The sequence below is a fragment of the Choristoneura fumiferana genome, chromosome 5 (assembly GCF_025370935.1).
Source record: "Choristoneura fumiferana chromosome 5, NRCan_CFum_1, whole genome shotgun sequence".
Classification (NCBI taxonomy): domain Eukaryota; kingdom Metazoa; phylum Arthropoda; class Insecta; order Lepidoptera; family Tortricidae; genus Choristoneura; species Choristoneura fumiferana.
In genome coordinates, this window is record NC_133476.1 from 6,061,686 (window position 1) to 6,073,621 (window position 11,936).

At 39.4% G+C, this 11,936-nt stretch overlaps 1 protein-coding gene across 5 annotated transcripts in view; it reads right to left on the reverse strand.

Moving 5' to 3' along the window:
* The window catches only part of SERCA (ATPase sarcoplasmic/endoplasmic reticulum Ca2+ transporting SERCA), a 32,720-nt gene extending 21,562 nt beyond the window's left edge, over positions 1-11,158 (reverse strand). For 3 of the 5 annotated variants that reach the window (XM_074087631.1, XM_074087633.1, XM_074087627.1), the window contains exon 1: positions 11,007-11,158. The gene's annotated coding sequence lies outside the window, so the exon portion shown is untranslated. Of the gene's footprint in view, positions 1-215; positions 236-306; positions 418-11,006 lie in introns of those variants that run through there. The other 2 variants (XM_074087628.1, XM_074087630.1) reach the window with 2 other exon arrangements.
* Positions 11,159-11,936: the final 778 nt, after the last annotated feature.

Genomic DNA, 11,936 nt, shown 5'->3' on the forward strand with positions numbered 1-11,936 from the left:
TTTGAGTAGCCGTGCATCTCAAAATCAATAAGAACTAATACATTTTATGGATAAATGTGGAGCGATTCTATAGGCCGGTTTTGTACCACGTGACGGAATGCTATTTTCGTTCAATAGGCGCCTACAAAATGCGGTATTTTTAAAATGCAGAAACGTGAACGTAATTCCTTTGCGTTATGTAATACACTTTTATCACTGTTAATAAAGTCACAAACTTTTGTAATTCGTTGTCGTTGCACTTAATGATCACTTGATGACTTTTCCATTCCCAGGTGTGCGTTATATAGGGTGGTATTTGGAACTTACTGAAATACTTTTCGACAGCGTCGGGAAAGAAAGAAGAAATAAGAGTGGCGCGGGAGGTGTTTTCCCGCCGCGCCTCGAGTAGCGACTCCCGGGCGAAGAGCGACGGTTTTAGAGCGGCGCGGGCGCAGCGGAGGGACATCGTCGGAGATTTCTTTAATTATTTTGGCAACAGTACTCGATGGCAGAGCCGACTCGCTTTCCAGGGTTGCTTGTCGCGCGGCGTCGCGACCGTCCTGTGATGATCTTTTTATAGCGGGCGCTACCCGGGTCGAGCTCCCGGTCCTTGCCTGACCAATATGTGGCTTGTGTTTACGACTATTATAAAGCTTTTCAGTTTACACCACTATTCTCTACGCAATAAAATAGCTTAATAGTTGACATTAATTAAAATTCCGGCTTGTTAAAATGTTTACAAGGCAAATAAAATACCTGGATGAACCGATAATAAGACATACCGGCGTGGTAAACGCGGAACTCAATAAATACAAAAGTGCAGTAATTAAAGCCCAATTAACTAATTAGTACCTACTCTAACAGGGTAAACTATTATAACTAAGAATTAGGGGAAATTAGAGAACTTCTTGCCTATTCATGATATCCTAAAAGTTAAACAGAAATTACGGGATGTGTGGTACCTACCCCTAATTTAGTAAAATTCACACGGAAATTCTCAAAAAAAAAATTGTTGTATGAACAATACACGTGCAAAAAATCATCTCTTCTCTAGACATAGTAGTTGAGACAGGGATTTTAGCGTACCTTTATTTCGACCTTGTGAGAATATCAGGATAAAAAGTATTTATATACCTAATTAGGTATGTTAAGTATTCAAAAACCCAGTAATCCGCATCTAAAATTTTAACCAAATCCGTATAAATGTCGGCGGCCGAACGTAAAATCCGCTAGATCACGAAATTCCTAGGCATATATCGTGAAATGGCGCCATAGAAATGCAGAAATTTCAATAGGTAGGTACAAGAGTTGATTCGTCTCATTTCACATTGAAATTTTCAATACTTACGCTCGTTCAATAAACAGCTTTGTTTATTGAATCCGGCCAGACGTTACTTTGCGGAGGTCCATATCAATAAACTGAATAACAATAACTTTGCTCACCCGCTTACTACCTTTGCTTACTAGCTTTGTTTGTAGGTACGCGAACTCTACGAGCTAGGAACCGATTCTTAATTTCTTTCTTCGAGTGTAAATAACTTGTGTTTATATGCAGACAAAGTGGTTTCTCGAACTCTGCCCGTCTTCCATTTGCCATTGCCAATCTTTAGCATCGTACGTACGTGTATACTGATTGTAAATACACTCTTGTAAGTAAGTAATCTAAATATGACAATGTTCCGTCTGCAATGTGCTCAACAATTATAGAACATTGTGTCTTAAGGGCGGTAAATAAGGAATTACGAACGAGGGCCTATTAGAAGCCCGAAGTCGAAGACTGAGGGCTTTAATGAGTCGATGTTCGTAATTCTAGTACCGCCCTTGTGATATACAATGTTTTTCATCACATTTGTGAGTAAAATTGTATATTTGTAAAAGAAAAACTAGTATTTTTCAAAAATTGTCCATACTGATGACTGCGCTCTTGACAGTGCCAGCTCCCTGCCGCCCTCCCCCTCCGCAGCACTTGCAGCAGCAGCGCGCGCAGCAAATTAAGGTCGAGGGTTTTATTTGGATGGTTGCAAGCAAAGTAGCCTAGCTGCATGTTACGACACTGTTAAGGAGCAAGTGTGATGAAAAAGACTGACATGCCGAGACTTGGACGTGGCACGACTTAGACGATGTAAGACATGGACCTCTTACGATGTGGACGCAATTTCGACACTGGACATTTTACGACTTTGACGTAAGACGCTGGGGCGCCAAGATTTATATGTACATATGACAGCAACATATCTCTTTATATTTGACATCAGTAAGCAGTCCAAGCTGTAATAAATAACTTTTCATTGAAAAAAAAATATTTTTGTTAGGCACAAGCTTTTGTCATCGAAATTACATGTCCGTATTTATCAAGTCAATCCGACCTAGAAGTGGGTTACTTGCAAGCTTTGACCTGAACATAGGCATGTTCCGTTCGACAAGGGGGGCGGGTGGAGAGACAAACACTTGACATCGGTTGCGGGTGATCCGTTCTAGCGGGTTGATAATACGGAGGCGAGCTTAAACCAAGTATCTGCTCGTATGATCCGGCCAGGGAAAGGTAAGGGTGAGTTTCATACAGGTGGAACCCGGTACCAGCACGGAAGGGCAGGGAGCCGAACCAGAGGGGCTACTACGAAAATCGAAGTTCGTATCGCACTGATCCTTTGAGTCGCGTATTAAATGCGTAAGCGTCAGCGGGACGGCAACACACGAAGTTAGAGTTTTGCACTTTGTGTCACTCCATGCTGTCGTTTCGTGCCACAATGACAACGAGGGAAGTCATTTGGCTTTTAATGGGTATCCGCGAGCCTCACACGCTCTCTACTACCCCGAACAGGGCTGGATGCATATGGTGCATTTCCTACACCATAAAGAAAAAAATGGTGGACAGTTTTGCTGGCAGGGCGACTTATTGACTCTAACAAAAGAAATCCTGTGTATGGGTGGTTCTACTCGTAAGGGAATTTTCAGCGGCTCACTTTATTTTGGATAATTTTTGTAGGCAAATTATATTGATAGACGATCGAAACCGTACAACTACCTAAATAGTTTTTAGTATGACACTAAAAAATAGCTAACTCCTAAATATATATCTTTCAAAAATTGTACTTTAAAGTGCCGCATTCTCAGTCTCCTGGCATGTCTCTCGGGGGAAATGAAAGCTTAAAGGCTGCATCATAACTTTATTACGTAATATCTGCACTAAAATAGAAATGTATAATGTATATATAGAATCAATGTGTTTGTTTAATTTTACCTTAAATGCGATACTTATTAAAAAAAAACTGCATTATATTTGGCTCTCGGTTTTTATCTCAGTCTCTACATCAAAACACCAAAGTCTAAGAACGTTAAAATCAGTTTGAATTACCGAGTCTAGCGAGTTGCTGTTCGGTCTGAGTGAAAGATCGGAGTGAAGTTAGCTTAAAACCACTCGCTCTGCTCGAGGATCGCTCGCTCCGCTCTGCTATACATAGCAAAATGGTCTTGTAGGTACTTACCTACATTATTTTTTTAAAGTTTTATTTAACCATTTTCTTTGGTTGATATAATCTGCAAAATTACAGTTTTATAACACTAACAGTCTCAAAAGCAAAGTCGCTGGTGGGCGGACGGCCAGACAGACCCGGTAGACAGACAAACATGGCAAAAATATAAGGGTTCCTTGATAATATTAAGTCTACGAAACCCTAAAAAGAAACTTCTTGTCACCATACTGTTTAAAGATCCAAACGGAACTCAGCGGCGCCCTACATGTGGATATAGTTCTTCAGAACCATATCCACAAGTAGGACGCCGCCTTTGGCCAGTATCAGCAAAAAGAAAGATGGGAGATGAGTAGAGACTAAGAAATATTACGGATTTCTTTAAGTAACATTGGATATCCTAAATATCCTATACCGCTAATATTATAGATGAGAAAGTTTGTGAAGAGGATGTTTGTTAGTTACTCTATCAAGCAATATCATCTGAACGTACTACATACATCTTGTTGTTGAAGGTACCTACTTGTACTGCCATCAAAGCGGTAAACTTATAAAAATTGTAAGATAGAAAGTAAAATCAGTTATCAACTGTTTCGTGTCGTACTTTAATAAAGTTACATTTGAAATCAGATTTATTTAACGACTAACGGTTAAGTTTACGTAATGACTTTCAGAAATACCGGATGGATAGGATATGTAAGTATTTAAGTATGATAAAGTATTAACCAACGAACATCGAAATTCTTACAAAACATTTGTAAATATTTGTTTATGAACACACGAGATAAATTTCAGTTAAAAAAAAAGTTAATATCATATCGTAAAAGTCACAGGACACTGAATTTTCCATTTAACTGTCACGGTCGGCTATTAAGATTGGAACGGCCAAGGCTGTCGGCCAGTTTAAGATTCCACTTCACTATGCTAACTTTGCACCAGGAAGTTATATTCTGGCATCGTGGTATAGACCACCGGACAGTTCATCACCTGTTGAACCTGTGAAGCTGTTTATTTTCCTTCCAAAAGTAACAAGTAGATTGTAGGTACTTAAATAGTTTTTCGAAGTTCATGTGCGCAATTACGCTTAAAGTTTATCACTATCGAAACAATTCAATGTTGTGTGTGAAGTTTCCAATCTGCACTGGGCCAGCGTGGGAACTACGGCCCAAGCCCTCTTATTCTAAGAGGAGGCCGGTGCCCAGCAGCGGGTATGTACACAGGCTGGGATGGTGATGATAATGAACAATATATAGGGTTGATTGACACAACCTATCTACGGACATATTTTTTTCGAGTTTTCAAAACGAAGTTCCCCGTAGATTTTGCACGGTAATAATGACCTGGGTGGGACATAACTATTTAGCCAATTCAACTGACAAACTACTTATTTATCTCAAAGCCACTTATTACCACTTACTACTTTATAAGTAGTCGTTTTACTGGTTTTTAAATAGTTTTTCATTAGAGCTATGTCACGAAATTATTGGTTAATGTTGTGTTCTCGTTATTATGCATTAGAGACATGCCATCGCAGCAGGTTTCCACTGGTCTTGATTTTGCGTGGCTTCTACTAGCCAGGCGGCTCTGGAGTAGAGAAAGAGGAGCGGTCGCTCTACAGATGACAACGGGCGTCATTTTGCGTGGCTTCTACCAGCCAGGCGGCTCTGGAGTAGAGAAAGAGGAGCGGTCGCTCTACAGATGACAACGGGCGTCATTTTGCGTGGCTTCTACCAGCCATCGCCGACCCTGGAGTAGAGAAAGAGGAGCGGTCGCTCTACAGATGACAACAGGCACCATTTTGCGTGGCTTCTACCAGCCAGGCGGCTCTGGAGTAGAGAAAGAGGAGCGGTCGCTCTACAGATGACAACGGGCATCGTTTTGTGTGGCTCCTACCAGCCAGGCGATTCTGGAGTAGAGAAAGAGGAGCGGTCGCTCTACAGATGACAACGGGCGTCATTTTGCGTGGCTTCTACCAGCCAGGCGGCTCTGGAGTAGAGAAAGAGGAGCGGTCGCTCTACAGATGACAACGGGCATCGTTTTGTGTGGCTCCTACCAGCCAGGCGATTCTGGACTAGAGAAAGAGGAGCGGTCGCTCTACAGATGACAAGGGGCGTCATTTTGCGTGGCTTCTACCAGCCATCGCGACCCTGGAGTAGAGAAAGAGGAGCGGTCGCTCTACAGATGACAACGGGCATCATTTTGCGTGGCTTCTACCAGCCAGGCGGCTCTGGAGTAGAGAAAGAGGAGCGGTCGCTCTACAGATGACAACGGGCGTCATTTTGCGTGGCTTCTACCAGCCAGGCGGCTCTGGAGTAGAGAAAGAGGAGCGGTCGCTCTACAGATGACAACGGGCGTCATTTTGCGTGGCTTCTACCAGCCATCGCCGACCCTGGAGTAGAGAAAGAGGAGCGGTCGCTCTACAGATGACAACGGGCGTCATTTTGCGTGGCTTCTACCAGCCATCGCCGACCCTGGAGTAGAGAAAGAGGAGCGGTCGCTCTACAGATGACAACGGGCGTCATTTTGCTTTTGCGTGGCTTCTACCAGCCAGGCGGCTCTGGAGTAGAGAAAGAGGAGCGGTCGCTCTACAGATGACAAGGGGCGTCATTTTCCATTTTACAGTGCAAAATAAAATCACGGGGCACCTACGCGCCTTTTGAAAGGCGCGAAAGCGGTGTGGACAATCTTGCTCTACCCAGTGCCGGACTTACAAATTTTCTGCCAGTAGGCTATTACATTTTTGCCGCCCCTATATTGACCTATGAAATTCGGTAGGTACCCTATCATATTAATCTAATCTCATATTATCGCCAAGTGGAGCAAAAAAACGGCACGGCCGTATCTTCCTTTTCTCGAAGCAGTTCAGGCCATTTTCGACCTCTCATTATATAATTAATAGATTGACTTGGCATTCGCACTTAAGCAATCTTATTTAATATAATATGTATTACTTGTGAGTACATTGTGTTCTCATGCGATGGCCAAGTCAATCTATTTATTTAAAACATAAAAGATTTTTAATATTGATATGGTCACTATACGATGTTGTTAGGTTAGCTAATTTACTACCTACCAACGAAATTGCAAGTGTCGTTCTGGTTAGTGCTAAAATTGGTTTGAAAGGACTCTACAATCCGTGAGCTCTTAGAAAAACCTTCGGGTTTCGGGAGAAATCGGAAGGATTCGTGTTGTAGAAAATGACAATAGTCTTTTTGACTTAGTAGCAATCCATCACGCGGAGAGTGTTCTCGTTGTGTTTTCTTGATCAGATATATATATATATATATATATATATATATATACTAACGGGAAATTAACTGCTCTATGTAAATCAAGAAAACACAACGAGAACACTATACATATACACTATATATATATATATTTTTTTTAAAGAAGCTGAAAGTTTCAAGAAATGTGTTGATTGTAAATATTTTAATGAGGTTCAAGACCCAGTTATAAAAGCAACGAGGATTTCGAAAAGTACATTAAAAATATTAAACGAAGCAGACCAAAAAAAATATTTGACATACCCAACAGAAGGAGAGACAGTATAACAGCTCTATATAATATACTTCCAAACAAAAGTAGGGTGTTAAGGCGGGGTGTTCTCTATTTAAATTAACGACGGAAGAGTTAGAAAATGCTGATTTTGTTTTATTTGTATCATGTAAAAAAGTCATATTGTATTAAAATTAGAAAAAGGTAAATAAGCGTAATATTATTACAGTAAGGTTTATTTTGTACTGATGGTTATTCTTGACATAACTTTTACGGTAACTTCGAAAAGTTTTGCAAGTTGATAACAAAACAGCTGGGCTACTACGAAACTCTTAACTCGTCCCGTCGCTCTACCAATGCAAACTTCTTCCGATACAGTTTTAGAGGAACTGTTTTAGTCTGTTTTATAACGTGAATCAATCTTTATTCATTCTGTCATCTTTTTATACATAAAGTAGAGTAGCCCTCTTTGGTTAATTCCTTATGAGTACCTACTAACTATTGTTTTTTTTGAGATTGACCTGTATTTATTGACAAAAATATAGAATGTAGGTAATTATAATTAAGTGTCTTGAAATTTTTCAATAATATTTCAGCAGGTGGTTGGGTTCGTTTAAGTGAACACCACCCTGTATTTTTTTTGGGAGTTTTTAATTGTAGTTTACAAAATGTTTCTATACATTGATTAATGTTCAAAATGTACCGCATCAAAAGTAAACCTCGAGTATTGATAGTGATTTACAGACAGCGATCGGCTTAGACCACAGGAGCTACACTCGGATTTTTGATAGACGTATCCTAGAAAAACATAGAGGTGCACTAAGAAGGGAATATTCAAACTCTTATGGGAAAGAAAGATAGCTAATCCATGGCAACGAAGCCGCGGGATAAAGCTAGTTAATGTCAAAAAGTTAGTGATTACTGTGAATACAAATAGTGTAAATTATTATATTATTTTTTATTTAATTAGAACACTTTTCTGTAGTCATAATGCCGATCTCCTCCTTTCGTGTAATTAGTTTCGAAATCAATTTACGACGCAGTCGCCCGGACGACCTCAGCACACTGACAACCTTGTCTTAGACACTTTAAATAAATTTAGAGAGTCGAAATAGAAAATTACAGGAAAACGGCTGAATGCCAATGCTATCAACTTTTATTTCGGCGGCCGAAATAAAATGTATTACAGAGAGGACATTTTATAAGCGTTACGTGAACGGAGTTCTTGGCTTTGCGCTGGAATAACAGATTTAACTAAAATTTATGTGCTCGTTTATAAAACAAGGTGCATTTTCTTTTAGATTTTGATTGTGGTATATCTTTACTGAGTCATTAAATGAGGTATTCCGTGGCTGAGGGTAATAAAGACCCAAAATGTGTCACATGAGGAGATGAGGTTACTATGTAGAGTACGTAGAAGAATTGATTGCCTAGGAATGGTGACCTTGTGAACTTGGATTTAGAATAATATTGAATAACGATGAGTATTGACGCATGTAATTGTTATAACAGTAGTAGGTAGTATGTATGAAAACTCGCTGAATTAACATGTTTTCTTTATGCAACAGCATTTTGAACCTGCAGGCAGAATGAAGACTGGCAATAAAACATTTCCGGTCGATTGAATTACTGTTAGACAAGGGAGTAGTAATGGTGGTTTATGGCCCATTAATGGACGAGTTAGAATTATATCTCGACGTCTTTGCTTCCGCGTTTACGTTGGCGTTTGATTAAATAAGCAAAACAATGAAACGTGTTAAACATGTCTGTTTGAATTTAATTTTGATTCATCATCATCTGTGGCTTAAGTCCCGCAAGTGCTGAGCATATGCCTCATCACAGATTGCTACCGTTCTTAGAGGAAGCCCTCTAGCTTCGGCTATAGTTCCCGAGAGAGCCCAGTACGTATTGGAAACTTAACACACCGTTGGATTACTTCACAGATGTATCTTGACGATGTTTTCCTTCCCCGAAAAGCTCATGGTCAAAAATTGCAATGTACTTTTTTGATCCGACTTTATTACTAGGCCACCACGGCTTTTTATTTTTGTTTTGTTGTGGCAGACATAATCGCCACGACGTTCTTTTAATTATCTCAGAACATTATAATTCTGTATTTAATTAACAGCGTCGCTTTTAATCCCTTTATAAAGGCAAACATTTTTTGGAATGCCGCTAAATTTTCTATTTTATAACATACTTAACCTGAGTTTTTCATGTGATGGCGTGTTCTGTATTCGGTTGAATTTAGTCCGGGAAATTACTTTTTCTCACCCGATATATTTTTTCGAGATTCTTTCATTCTATAATAATGATAATATTGGAATATCTACCTAATAAAATTACATATATTTTTACGGGACCGGTTGTAGATTGCGTCTACCTACTGTGATCGTGACGGCTAGTACACAGTTGCTTTGAAATATCGGGATATCATTAAAGGTAATCGCAATCTAGTCGTAAGTTATTGGAGTATAGTCACATTTTATACTTTGAGTCAAAGAATATAAAAATTCTGTTAAGTTATTCCGCCTTCTCAAATTTGACGTAAAACCGAGGAAAAGCGTGGAGAGCAGTTAGTCCGTAAATCAACAAGTCACGATCGCCGCTTTCCTAGCAGGTGCGGAGTACATAAATATAAAACAAGCTTTTAAAATTCCGAGATAATGTAACGAGCATCGGCGTACGCAGGCCCAGCTATCACGGCACCTACCAGTGTATTTGTAAAGCTATTCGTCATCTACAAATAAACGGGCGAAGGTAATAATCGAAATAGAATATCGTACTTGAGTGTGTCGTAACAGACCATCTGCTTTGGCAGGTCCGAGCTTGGCCTAGGCTAAAAGGGATTTGGAACGAGCGGAAAGGTTAGGCCTTAGCCCGAAAACACATTAATTTTACAACAACTCGGTCTTATCATGTTTTATTACAAAATCTGAATAAAATGATAGAGGAAATATCTGTTTTCATCAAAGGGTTTTGTTTATTGTGAGCGCAAATAAAGTCTGCGCTCTGTTTATAATAGAGTCGGTTTGAAATCAACACGTCGGCATCATTATTATATTAACATAAGCTATTTGATGGATGATTTTCTTTTCATTAGTTATATTGTATGATCTAGTTATGTATTATTCAATTGTTGGGATATAAAGCGCGTGACGCAGGAAATAGAGCAGAATTCGGATAGGTAACTCAAGAGTGGACGTTAGCAAGAACTTTAGATAGTGACCGTCTTCTATTCTAGCTAATATGATTGAAACTTTTTTGTTTGCGCGCGATACTTAATAAATATATAGGTTTTATCTTCAATAGGTAGTGTAACATATTTGATAGAATGGTTCGTTTTCATAATCATTGCTGATCGTCATTTTAAGAATGTCATTTTGATGGATATTGGTAAAAAGGTGGAGTCAGTCAACCTCATATTGTTTTGGGACTCAAATGTAAACACTGACTATAAAATCTCTGTAAAGAGGTATTAACGGTCTTTGACTATCTATGAGCTACTTTTTAAAAGCTGGTTCTTAACGTTCTCAGCTCTAAGCTCTACATTTGGACACTTTTGTCCATTGGTAATTTTATTATTTACACGATACTCGTGCATTAGCAAAATGTTTTTTTAATCTTTTCTCTAACAACTTAATTAGTTATCAAGAAATGGACAAGTATTGATGACAGTTACTGTAGTTATTTATTTTGTAATCACATCGAATTACAAATAGAAGGATTGACACGGTCCCTTACGAGTTTTATCTCAGTAGAAACGGTATTTCCAGAAGTTACAAATAGTTGGTCTCTTATATTTTGTTACAATTACATAACGATAACCACACGACTTTGACTATTACAAAAACATTTTTTTACTTCTGGCAACACTGATTCAACACGTTTAATCACACGTTTCTGCATTTTCCGCATCTAACATTCACGTATAAGGCACTACAATCCGTTGTTATCCTGAAACGAGCCGGCACGAATCGCCACGCTGGCAACACTTTACAGTCACACTCACAGCACAGTCCGGGGTTGGTAGCACTGACACATTTGAAACAGACTTACCCTCACTATCACTTGGTCCCAATCACTAGTTTTTGTACATACATCCAATTATAGAGAAAGAAACTTTCTTTTTTAGTGTAGGTACTATCGTGTTAGGTTAGCGCGCGCCATGAGGGGAGCGACGGGAATGCGGCGCGCCGGGCGCGGGAACAGATAGCCGCCCTCTTTTATAAGTTCTGTGGTGGGCAGCGGGCCGCCTGCCAGCTGAGGCGCGCCGGCCGCGAAACACGCCTACTCAAACACCTCAACAACTTCTCTCTCAACCCTAACACAGCTAAACAAGAACCAAAATACTCAAAATGTTCACCATACTATTCGCAATTCTAGTTTTGCCTGCTGACATCGCTTGACGTTACCATTAATTTACAAATTACAAGTAAAATGCACATCATTAACTATCCAGTATAAGGCTGTTAATTTACAAGCATTTTAAGTAATGAAGCTTCTTACAATTCTATAACCAAAAGTAAGGTTAGTGACGTAAAACAGTGCCTTTAAAAAGCTTATGGTTATTTTTTTAAAATAGTTAAATCTTCCCGAGCGCACTAAATGTATCGACGCGTATGAAATGGTTCATAACGTATATATCTTTTCGTGAATTAATGGGCCATTATTAGTGGCCGTGAGAGCATAGAAAAACTTTAAAGTCAACGACCGTTGCAAAACAAGCAAGTTCCACAAATAAATATGTAGCTCCGATAGTGGCTCTACAATAAAAAAAAGGAAGAGTACTCGTATTATCAATTAAGGTAGAGCGCTTTTAGGACAAAATTCAGCGAGAATAGGCCTTTTTCAACAACAAATATTTTAACATTTTGTTCTGACCAAAAGAAACATAAGAAGTCAATGGGGCAGTTGGGGCAGTCGTTAAGATTAGATTGCAAATAGGGTTGAAATAGGTTCCCTAGAAAATAGTGTTGCACGCAACTT